The 12046-nt window shown below is 39.4% G+C and overlaps 2 pseudogenes; both read right to left on the bottom strand.

Moving 5' to 3' along the window:
- Positions 1–208: 208 nt before the first annotated feature.
- On the bottom strand, positions 209–1244 carry LOC125933107 (phosphatidylinositol-glycan biosynthesis class X protein-like; annotated as a pseudogene).
- Positions 1245–8026: 6782 nt separating this feature from the next.
- LOC125933245 (receptor of activated protein C kinase 1-like) lies at positions 8027–8652 on the bottom strand (annotated as a pseudogene).
- Positions 8653–12046: the final 3394 nt, after the last annotated feature.

Genomic DNA, 12046 nt, shown 5'->3' with positions numbered 1-12046 from the left:
AAGAACAAATATCAATAAAATGTCTATACTACCCAAAGAAATCTACACATTTTCTTTTTTTCTTTCAAATTATCTATTCTTGTTTGTGAGGATTTTCTCCATTTTTAGCTGAAATTAAAGTGTTTCTACTCACAAAATGAGAATAATTTGTCTCTAATCCATAAAACAATTCCTTTTCCTAACCGAAATGAAGATAAGTAAATAGGTCTTATTTTGGTTTATGGAAAGCATTTAACTCCATATAGCTTACAGGGGAAATGAGCATATTTGAAAACAGCCACAAGGACTGAAGTAGAACATGGGATGGTAATGAGCAGAGTCACAGAACCTACTGAAGAGGTGTGTAGGGCCGGTCTCACTGGAACCTGTAAAGCCACATCCTTATATACTGATCTAGATTTCAGATTGCTCCTTTGGCAGATGTCCTTATTCTTCAAGGCACAAGGAACTGCCACTTCGGACTGAGCCCAGCATTTCGTATTGGAAATTCTTGGTGACAATACATCGATAAATCCAGGTTATTGACTACAATAAAGGTTTTTCCATCTTTACTACATGGCCGATGATAGCAATAGTGCACAGGTGAAAAAGCTTGGCAACAATACATTGTGAGTCTTGTCTGGCATATATTAGAACTTTAGATTTTTTGGACTACTAATTGGGAGCTCCTATATTAAAATTTTCTGAAACCATCATTGCCTCTGTTATGTTTCTCTGTCATAATGAAGCTAACTCATATGATCCACAAAAAGTCCAGGATGTACTGTTTAATTAAGAGTTGGCAGATCCATCAGTCCTCAACAATTTCTCCAAATTTCACTGTTATTAAAAGGTCTTTATGGGACCCATCTTTCAAAACTTATTCAAAATAATTTCAGAGCAAGGGTCCTTATGCCAGGGTCAGTGGGAGATAGCAGTGTAGGCTGTGGCTGGTATGCCAGTGAGCCCAGCCACCTCCCAGAGGAACAGCCAGGCCACTGCCCTGACGCCCATAGCCCTGTCAGCCAGGACACTAGAGAATGTGCTTCCTAGAGGAGCACACAAAGAAACACAGGTGGAGGAGCGAGCGCACGCAGCATGGTGCTCCTAGAGCATGCTACTGGCGAGTTAGTGACCCTGATGGAAGGCTTGCTGATGCACGCCTGAGGTCCTCCTAGTCCCCTGGTCCCTCCAGCTCTGGCCAACAGGAAAGTTCTGGCAGGTGGAGGCAGCAGCCTCAGCCACCTTGTTTGCTCCCCCACCATCCCTTGCAATCTACATATTTTTCAAATGTTTATTTATTTTTGAAAGAGACAGAGCATGAGCAGGGGAGGAACACAGAGAAAGGGAGACACAGAATCAGAAGCAGGCTGCAGGCTCTGAGCTGACAGCACAGGGCCCCACATGGGGCTCAAACTCACCAGCCACGAGATTATGACCTTAGCCTAAGTCAGTGGCTTAACAACTGAGCCACCCAGGTGCCCCACAATCTACACATTTAATGCAATCCCTATCAAAATGCCAACAGCATTTTTCATAGAACTAAAACAAACAATCCTACAATTTGCATGGAATCACAAAAGACTTCCAAAATAGCCAAAGCAACCTTGAAAAAGAAAAAGCAAAGCTGGAGGCATCACAATTCTGGATTTCAATTTATATTACAAAGCTGTAGTAATCAAAACAGTATGATACTGGCACAAAAATAGACACACAGATCAATGGAACAGAAGAGATGATCCAGAAATAAACCCACCACTATATGGTCAATTAATCTTCAACAAAGCAAGAAAGAATGTCCAATGGGAAAAGGACAGTCTCTTCAAGAAATGATGCCAGGAAAACCAGAGAGCTACATGCAGAAGAATGAAATTGGACCACTTTCTTACACCAAACACAAAAATAAATTCAAAATGGATGAACTAAATGTGAGACCTGAAACCATAAAAATCCTAGAAGAGAGCACAGGCAGTAATTTCTCTAACATCAGCTATAGCAACTTGTTCAGATAGGTCCCCTGAGGCAAGGGAAACAAAAGCAAAAATAACTATTAGGACTACATCAAAATAAAAAGCTTCTGCACAGCAAAGGAAACAATCAACAAAACTAAAAGGCAACCTATGGAATGGGAGAAGATATTTGCAAATGACATATCAGATAAAGGGTTAGTATCAAAACACATGAAGAACTTATATGACTGAACACCCCCCAAAATAATAATAATCCTATTAAAAATGAACAGAAGACTTGGACAGACATTCCTCCAAAGAAGACCCACAGATAGCCAACAGATGCATGAAAAGATGCTCAACATCACTCATCATCTGCGAAATGCAAAACAAAACCACAATGAGATATCACATCATACCTGTCAGAATGGTTAACATCAAGAACGTAAGAAACAAGTGTTGACAAGGATATGGACTAATAGGAACACTTATGCACTGTTGGTGGGAAAGCAAACTGTTGCAGCCACTGTGGAAGACATTATAGAGGTTCCTCAAAACATTAAAAATAGAACCACCATATGATCCAGTAATTCCACTACTGGGTATTTACCCAAAGAATATGAAAACATTAATCAAAAATATATACATAACTCAATGTTTATTGCAGCATTATTTACAATAGCCAAATTATGGAAGGAGGCCAAGTATTCACTGATGGATGAATGGATAAAGAAGATGTGGTATGGGGCGCCTGGCTGGCTTAGTTGGTAGAGTGTGCAACTCTTGATCTCAGATAGTGGTAAGCAAAATAAGTCAGTCAAAGAAAGACAAATACCACATGATTTTACTCTTATGTAGAATTTAAGAAACAAAACAAATGAGCAAAGGGGGAAAAAAAGAGAGAAAAAGGCAAACCAAGAAACAGACTCTTAGCTATAGAGAACAAACTAATGATTACCAGAGGAGAGCTGGGTAGGGGGATGGGTGAAATAGATGATGGGGACTGAGAGACATTTATCTTGGGGTGCTTGGGTGGCTCAGTTGGTTAAGCGCCTGACTCTTGGTTTTGGCTCATGTCATGATCTCACAGTTCTTAAGTTGAAACCCTGCATCAGCCTCTGCACTAGTGGTGCTTTGGATCCTCATGTGCTCTCCTCTCTGCCCCTCCCCTGCTCATTCCCTCTCTCTCTCTCTCTCTCTCTCTCTCTCTCTCCCTCTCTCTCTCTCTCTCTCTCAAAACAAATTAAAAAAAAAAACATTAAGAAAAGAGTCACTGGGGTACTTGGGTGGCTTAGTCAGTTAAATGTCTGACTCTTGATCTCAACTGAGGTCATGATCTCACAGTGAGTTTAAGCCCTGCATCGGGCTCTGTGCTGGCAGCACGGAGCCTACCTGGGAGAGCCTGTCTTGGTAAGTACTGAGTAACCTATGGAATTGCTAAATCACTATAGTGTACACATGAAACTAATATAACACTCTATGTTAAGTATACTGGAATCAAAATTGAAAAAAAAAACTATAATGAGATACAACCTCACACCAATTACTACATTTTGGATAACAATGCCAGAAAATCGCAGAAAATAACAAGTGTTGGAGAGCATGTGGAGGAATTGAAACCATTCTGCATTCTTTTATTTTTAATTATTTTTAATGTTTATTTATTTTTGAGAGAGACAGAGACAGAGACAGAGCGTGAGCGGAAGAGGGGCAGAGAGCGGAAGAGGGGCAGGTTCCAGGATCTAAGCTGTCAGCACAGAGCCCAACATGGGGCTTGAACCCACGAGCCGCAAGATCATGACCTGAGCCAAGTCAGATGCTTAACCGACTAAGCCACCCAAGAGCCCATGAAAACATTCTGTATTCTTGATGGGAATATACAGATGCTGTGGAAAAGAGAATAAAGGTGCCTCAAAAAATTAACAATAGAATTACCATATAACCCAGTAATTCTACTTCTAGATATACACCAAAAGAATTGAAAACAGGGCCTCAAAAATATATTGGCACACTCATGTTCAGAGCAGCGTTATCCACAATAGCTAAAATGTGGGAGCACCTAGGTGGCTCAGTTAAGCATCCGACTTCGGCTCAGGTCATGAGCTCTTGGTTCATGGGTTTAAGCCCCACATTGGGCTCTGTGCTGACAGCTCAGAGCCTGGAGCCAGCTTTGGATTCTGTGTCTCCCTCTCTCCCTGCCTCTCCCCTGTTCACTCTCTGTCTCTCTCTGTCTCTGTCTCTCAAAAATAAGTAAACATTAAAAAAAATAGCTAAAATGTGGAAGCAACTCAAGTGTCCATTGAAGAATGAATAGATAAGTAAAATGTGATAATTCATACAATGGAATATTATTCAGCCTTAAAAACAATGAATTTTCTGAACTATGCTGCAATATGGGTAAACCTGGAGGACATTATGCCAAGTAAAATAAATCAACCACAGAAAGACAAATACTGATTGATTCCACTTGTACGAGGGGCTTAGATTAGTCAAAATCATGGAGACAGAATGAAGAATGGTAGCTGTCAGTGAAAAGAGGAGTTATTGTTTAATAAGGATAGAGTTTCAGTTTTACAAGATGAAAGTCGTAGAGATACGGATGGTGGTGACGGTTGCACAACATTATGAGTGTATCTAATGCCACTTAATTGTACAATTAAAATGGGTAGGAGCCCCTCAACTAGTTCTGAGGCTGCAGAATAGTGATTTTCTACCATACTAATTATATATATGTATGTAGTGTCGGTGTGTGTGTGTGTGTGTGTGTGTGTGTGTGTGTATAAACATTTTTACCTACTAGCTAAAATACTTCTGTGAAGAGAAACTTTCCCTTATCCATTATTTGGTTACTTAACAGTGTGCTTTGTTTAGGGAGGGCATGAAGAACACCTGACTCTTTCCTTTTCAAAATAATGATTTAGCTCCCAAGGATCTTCCCTGGTTATCAATTAATTGTTTTTATTATGATTATGAACTCACAGATTTAAATATATATGATGGTTTTTAATGTATTGCAGTTCTTGTTGATGACAAAATCATCTCGCATTTTATATACCTGTGCCTCTGCAGGTTGGCTCCGGAGTCATTTGGCACAACCCAAAGAGGTGTTTGATAACTTCTTTACTCTCTTGCATGACAAGATGTCCCAGCTCACCTTTTAAAGTTTCCTGCCCAGACTTGGAATTGTCATTTCTCCTAAGTGGAAAATGATATTTGGAGCCTTCCAGTTTTTATATTGCATCTAATTCAAGGCAAAAACCATGACTCTGGCCTGGATTCAGCCTGTGGCTAGTCTGGTCCTGACCTCTGGCCAGACTTAAGTAATAGCAAAGAGAAAGGATGGATCATAAAGATTTTTTTTTTCAATTGTTTTTATTGTGGTAAAATACACATGACAAAATTTACCATCCTACCCATTCCACAGCACTGGGATTTAAAGTACAGTCTTTAAGCATCAGAGTGTCTTATAGACAAGTGCTGCCTGTGCCATTTATCAGTCATTTGCATGGAAAAAATAACGTAACCTCTTGAAGCTTAGGCTTCTTCACCTATAAAATGGTAATACTAATGGCAACTATCTCATAGAGTTGTAAGGATTAAGAAAATGGACACTAAACACTTAGCTCATTGCCTAACTTATAGTACATAAACAATAAGGGTTATTTTTATAATCTTCATCATTGAAGAATTATGCTGAATGACTAAATGAATAACTAGAACTAATCTGCTAAAAATATTAAATATGAACTATTCTGGGCACTGGAGCTGGTGCAGAAGGTACAAAAATGAGTAAGACGTGACCTATACACTTGGACTTTTGCCTTTTCAAACAGAAGTCCTACATGTCTTAACCCCAAGGAATACTAACTAGCAAGGATGTCAAGGCCCTTCTAACAATCTGCTGGGAAGAACTTTTAGAGTGGAAAGCCATCATCCATTCTTCTTTCATACAGAAACTGGCTACGGGGTGGATGATGCTCACTGTCATGATAGTGTCTTTTACATTATTGAATCACTTTGGAATCATTAAAACAGACTTTGGCTACCTTTGTCTGACTCTCTTCTGCTGTTCCTCTTTTCCAATCACAAGGTTTCCTTCTGCTCCATATACCTCCCGAAGATCAAAAGATGGATGTATTCATCAGTATGACTTGGACAGGGAAGAAAATAAGCAAACAAGCTTGCCAGAATGTTAAGAGAACAAGTACTCCCTCATTAGAGAAGAGACAACTGACCTACTTAAAAGCCGAGATTCGAATGACTAATGCAGTACAGACAGTTCCCACCTTATAAACACTCAACTTACAAATGACCTGCCCCAGCCCCATCCTAGGAAACTGCTGTCACCATGTGAACCACCAAGTGCAGGAACGGGGGAGGGGTGGTGGGGAATGAAGACTTTATAGAATCAGGGAGTTTAAAATAAAAGAAAAATATTGAGACAAGGATAGCATGGTTTCCCAACTATATCTCAAGTTACTCACTTAACTCTATTTACTCCCTAAAATACCATAGAAAGCCATGGGTTAGCAAACAGGGTTTTTAAAAAAGATGGCAGTTTTTGCAATGCTCTATTATTTGGGGGCTAATTTTTCACTAATGATAGGAGAGATTCTTAATGTCAGTATTTTTAGTAAGATACAAAGACTGCCCTTACTTCACCAACCACAGCACCCCAGGCACAGCATCCTGAACAATGAACATTCACTTGTAAGTACAATTCACAGCCACCGTGTGTAGGAAACTAAACCACCATTTGTGCATGTAATACTATAGGAAAGGAACCTCCTGGAGTTCTTATTTTGGGGGAGGTGTCTCGAAGATGAATGACATAAACTTGAGACAGTCCTCAGCAAAGCCTACCCCCTGGCAGAAGGCCAAATGAAGTAAGAGAAAGAGGCCAACAGACAAAGAGAAGCTGATCTAAAAAAGTATATAAGGAAACAGAGAAAGAGAAAGAAAAATCCTGCTGACATCATTTGAACTACAAATTATGTACTTCCTAGTTACATAAGCCAATATAGTCTTGACATGCTTAATATACTCTGAATTGTGTTTCTTGTCCCATATAAACAAAAGCCCTAAAATAGTTTCATTTGCAGACCTGCTGGTCTCCTCCCTGACCACTGCAGGCATCCACCTGGTTTCCCAGATATTGACCTCTCTGCCTCAGGGCCTTGTCTCCCAAGGGGAGCTAGAGTAGTAATATTGGCCTGTGTTCCCCAGATCAGCTTCTCTCCCTGGATCTGGCCTATGAAGGGGGAATACTATAACTCCAGATGCAACACCCCTTACTTAATTATGTGATCTATGCCCTCCTTTTCCTCCTGTGATGTTGGATACACCTTGAACAGTACTAAATATAATTCCAAATATTTCTCAACAGCTTTTGAAAACAGTGGAAATATCACTGGAGGGTCACAAAAGCTGAGTTGCAAATATTTACATTGGTAGAATAAGTGAAGTTTAACAGTGGAATTCTATGTGTAATCAATGGGCATTTGTTTTTTTCATTTCAGGTTTTAGTTAAGGTTTTTGCCAACTTTATTTCAATGTAGTTTGTGTAGTCATTTCCTAGAAATTATATGACCTTCTAGGATCTTTTTAGATTTTTTTTTACATTTTGTTACAAGGGGGAAAAATAAAATAAAAAAATAAAATAAAATAAAAATAAAAGGTCACATTTAATTCTACCTTCCTAAAATAAGTATTTCCTTCCAGTTTGCATCTAATGTATTTATTTTAAGTCAGAAAACCAATTTTTTCTTTCTAAAGCTCCGCCATATATTTCCAGTGGGTGCTGATGGTCACTTACCACATGCACACCAGGTTGTTCATGTAGCAGGCAAACAAAGTCTGTCCATCAACAGACCAGGCCGGAGAGGTACACTGGGATGGCTCAATCTTGCTGCTAGTATTGATAACTTCCTGCTTCAGTTCGTCTACAATTACCTTGCCTTCTAAGTCCCAGATCTTGATTCTGGGGCCTGTGGCAACATAGAGCCAATATTAGTTAGGATTGAAGCACAGGGCATTGATGATGTCCCCACCGTCTAGAGTATAGAGGCCCTACAGCATGGACCTGGCCATCCTTGCTTCTAAGAAGCACAGAGGGATCCATCTGGAGAGACAATCACAGTGTTCAGGTAGCCTGTGTGGCCAGTGTGATTGGTCTTCAGCTTGCGGTTTGCTTGGTTCCATACCTTGACCAGATTGTCCCAGCCACAGAAGACAATGATGGGATTGCTTCTATTGGATGTAAAGCAGACGCAAGACACCCACTCCAAATGGCTCTCATCCTGGACAGTGTATTTGCATACACCCAGAGTATTCCACTGCTTGATGGTTTTATCTCGGAAGCCAGAGAGTTCTGGGTTACCAGAAGAGAAGGCCCCACTCAGCACATCCTTGTGTGGCCTACAAATCTGTGTGTGGTGGTATACACTGTGAGGTCCCAAAGCCAAAGTGTTCTATCCCAGGAGCCTGAGAGGGCAAACTGCCCATATGAGGGTATGACCACATCACTAACAAAGTGGGTATGACCCTAAAGAACATGCTGTGGGATGCCCTAGTTAGTTTCATCCCTGGTCAGCTTCCACATGATAATGGTCTTATCTCAAGAGGCAGATAGTATCATGTCCGGGAACTGGGAAGTGGTGGCAATCTGGGTCATCCAGCCATTGTGGCCCTTGAGGATGCCACGAAATGTCATCTGCTCAGTCATGGAGGCAGCAAGTGCAGGTGTCTCCACAATGATGAAGATGAAGTGGGATGGCTCAGCATGGGGCTCTGCTGAGGAAGAGAGAACCGCATCTAATGTATTTCTGTTTTCCACACGTGAAATCCCAGTAATACAATTGTCTTTTTGCTTTTTTACTTATATTGAAAAATAAAAGCTTTTCTCCATATCTGATCTTCATAAATATAATTTAATAGATGTATATGTAATATAAGTATAAAAATATAATTTAATAATTCTATTCCTTCTAATAGATGTATAATTTACATGATATTCATAATTTATATTATCTAATTGTTAGGCATTTTAATTTTTTCCCAATGGAAAGTGGAATTATTGGGTCAAAAATCTGTGAACAGCTCTTCCTTCATATTATGCAAAATCCATTCTCGAAAGTATTATTCCAAGTCACTCCACTGGCCAAGTGTGGATGTTTGGCCAAGTGTGGATGCGTATTGATGTTTCACGTATTATGCAAGATGTCCTGGCTTCAACATTATCTTCTTATTTTTTTTCTTCTTATATAACAGATATTACATGTTACCTTTTAGTATAGATCATATAAATTAAAATCTGAATTTCAGAAAGAATAACTAAGTCTTAAGAGAGGAGACTAAAATGAAAGATTGCAAGTATGTAAGTTTCCTATTCCTAAATCTTTTTAAAGTTAGCATTATTAATGTATACTATTTATAATCCTTTCCCATCTTCTAGACACTGTAACTTACAGAGAAGAATGTAATCTTGCATGGGCATGCTATTACCAGTAAAGATTCTGGTTTCACGGAGCATTAAAACAAATATGCAAACCCATCATTTTGTACTCCACCAAAAAATGGATATGCCCTGTAAAAGACAAAACTATAAGGATAAAAGTCAGAGAAGGCAAAATATAGAGATTTCCTTTGAGAAGTTTTACACAGTCACAAAGAAGAGGAATTAAAATTTATGAACCAATATCTTTCAAAAATATCTCATGTTTTTCTGACATTTGATGTATCTTGCTTCCCTTTTCCAAGGTCTGAATCTTTCCTTAAGACAAGTATCCAAGCTGTAAATCTCCAGGGTGCTTTACTTAGGAAGCAGCAACAGGCTGAAGTGGACTATGTGGCCCTTGATGTGGACGCTGGAACCATCTTTAAGTCTGAAATTTAGCCAAGAATGAGGAGTAGCTCTGGGCTCAACTTGGGACAATGAAGACTGAAATGACAGACATTTAAACAGTTGTGGTCGGACTGCAAAGACCAGCAGTCCTAAAATAGATAGGATGCAAAGTTGACAGACTACAACTCTTTGCTTGTTTATCAGAGAAATGTATGTAGTCTTCATAAAAGCAATGGAATGGCACCACATATCTAGCTATATGATGATCATATTCCAAATGCCATACTCTAAGCTCTTGGATTTACAATTCACCCCTATGTTTTTGTTGTTAAGTACATATAACAGCAAAAAAGCAGGCTAAAAAAAAAGCCCATTTCTAACCCAAGTTAATCTACAAGAATATTGAAAGGCAAATATATTGTTTAGTGCAAATATATTGAAGTGTTTAGTGCATTCAACCCTTCATTCATTCGAGTTTTTACTGAGTACCTATTAAGCTTTAGAAATTCAGTGATGATTGTTTAACATAGTGTTGGAAGTTCTAGCATCAGCAATCAGACAACAAAAGGAAATCAAAGGCATCAAAATTGGCAAAGATGAAGTTAAGCTTTCACTTTTTGCAGATGACATGATATTATACATGGAAAATCCGATAGACTCCACCAGAAGTCTGCTAGAACTGATGCATGAATATAGCAAAGTTGCAGGATACAAAATCAATGTACAGAAATCAGTTGCATTCTTATACACTAACAATGAAGCAACAGAAAGACAAAGAAACTGATCCCATTCACAATTGCACCAAGAAGCATAAAATACCTAGGAATAAATCTAACCAAAGATGTACAAGATCTGTATGCTGAAAACTATAGAAAGCTCATGAAGGAAATTGAAGAAGATATAAAGAAATGGAAAAACATTCCGTGCTCATGGATTGGAAGAATAAATATTGTCAAAATGTCAATACTACCCGAAGCTATCTACACATTCAATGCAATCCCAATCAAAATTGCACCAGCATTCTTCTCAAAACTAGAACAAGCAATCCTAAAATTCATATGGAACCACAAAAGGCCCCGAATAGCCAAAGTAATTTTGAAGAAGAAGACCAAAGCAGGAGGCATCACAATCCCAGACTTTAGCCTCTACTACAAAGCTGTCATCATCAAGACAGCATGGTATTGGCACAAAAACAGACACATAGACCAATGGAATAGAATAGAAACCCCAGAACTAGACCCACAAACGTATGGCCACCTAATCTTTGACAAAGCAGGAAAGAATATCCAATGGAAAAAAGACAGTCTCTTTACCAAATGGTGCTGGGAGAACTGGACAGCAACATGCAGAAGATTGAAACTAGACCACTTTCTCACACCATTCACAAAAATAAACTCAAAATGGATAAAGGACCTGAATGTGAGACAGGAAACCATCAAAACCCTAGAGGAGAAATCAGGAAAAGACCTCTCTGACCTCAGCCATAGCAATTTCTTACTTGACACATCCCCAAAGGCAAGGGAATTAAAAGCAAAAATGAACTACTGGGACCTTATGAAGATAAAAAGCTTCTGCACAGCAAAGGAAACAACCAACAAAACTAAAAGGCAACCAACGGAACGGGAAAAGATATTTGCAAATGACCTATCGGACAAAGGGCTAGTATCCAAAATCTATAAAGAGCTCACCAAGCTCCACACCCAAAACACAAATAATCCAGTGAAGAAATGGGCAGAAAACATGAATAGACACTTCTCTAAAGAAGACATCCGGATGGCCAACAGGCACATGAAAAGATGCTCAACGTTGCTCCTCATCAGGGAAATACAAATCAAAACCACACTCAGATATCACCTCACGCCAGTCAGAGTGGCCAAAATGAACAAATCAGGAGGCTATAGATGCTGGCGAGGATGTGGAGAAACGGGAACCCTCTTGCACTGTTGGTGGGGATGCAAATTGGTGCAGCCACTCTGGAAAACAGTGTGGAGGTTCCTCAGAAAATTAAAAATAGACCTACCCTATGACCCAGCAATAGCACTGCTAGGAATTTACCCAAGGGATACAGGAGTACTGATGCATAGGGGCACTTGTACCCCAATGTTTATAGCAGCACTCTCAACAATAGCCAAATTATGGAAAGAGCCTGAATGTCCATCAACTGATGAATGGATAAAGAAATGGTGGTTTATATACACAATGGAGTACTATGTGGCAATGAGACAGAATGAAATATGGCCCTTTGTAGCAACATGGATGGAACTGGAGAGTGTGA

The sequence above is a fragment of the Panthera uncia genome, chromosome D2 (genome assembly GCF_023721935.1).
Source record: "Panthera uncia isolate 11264 chromosome D2, Puncia_PCG_1.0, whole genome shotgun sequence".
Lineage (NCBI taxonomy): Eukaryota > Metazoa > Chordata > Mammalia > Carnivora > Felidae > Panthera > Panthera uncia.
The sequence above is the reverse complement of the archived record's forward strand: the minus strand, read 5'-3'. Positions and strand labels throughout refer to the sequence as shown.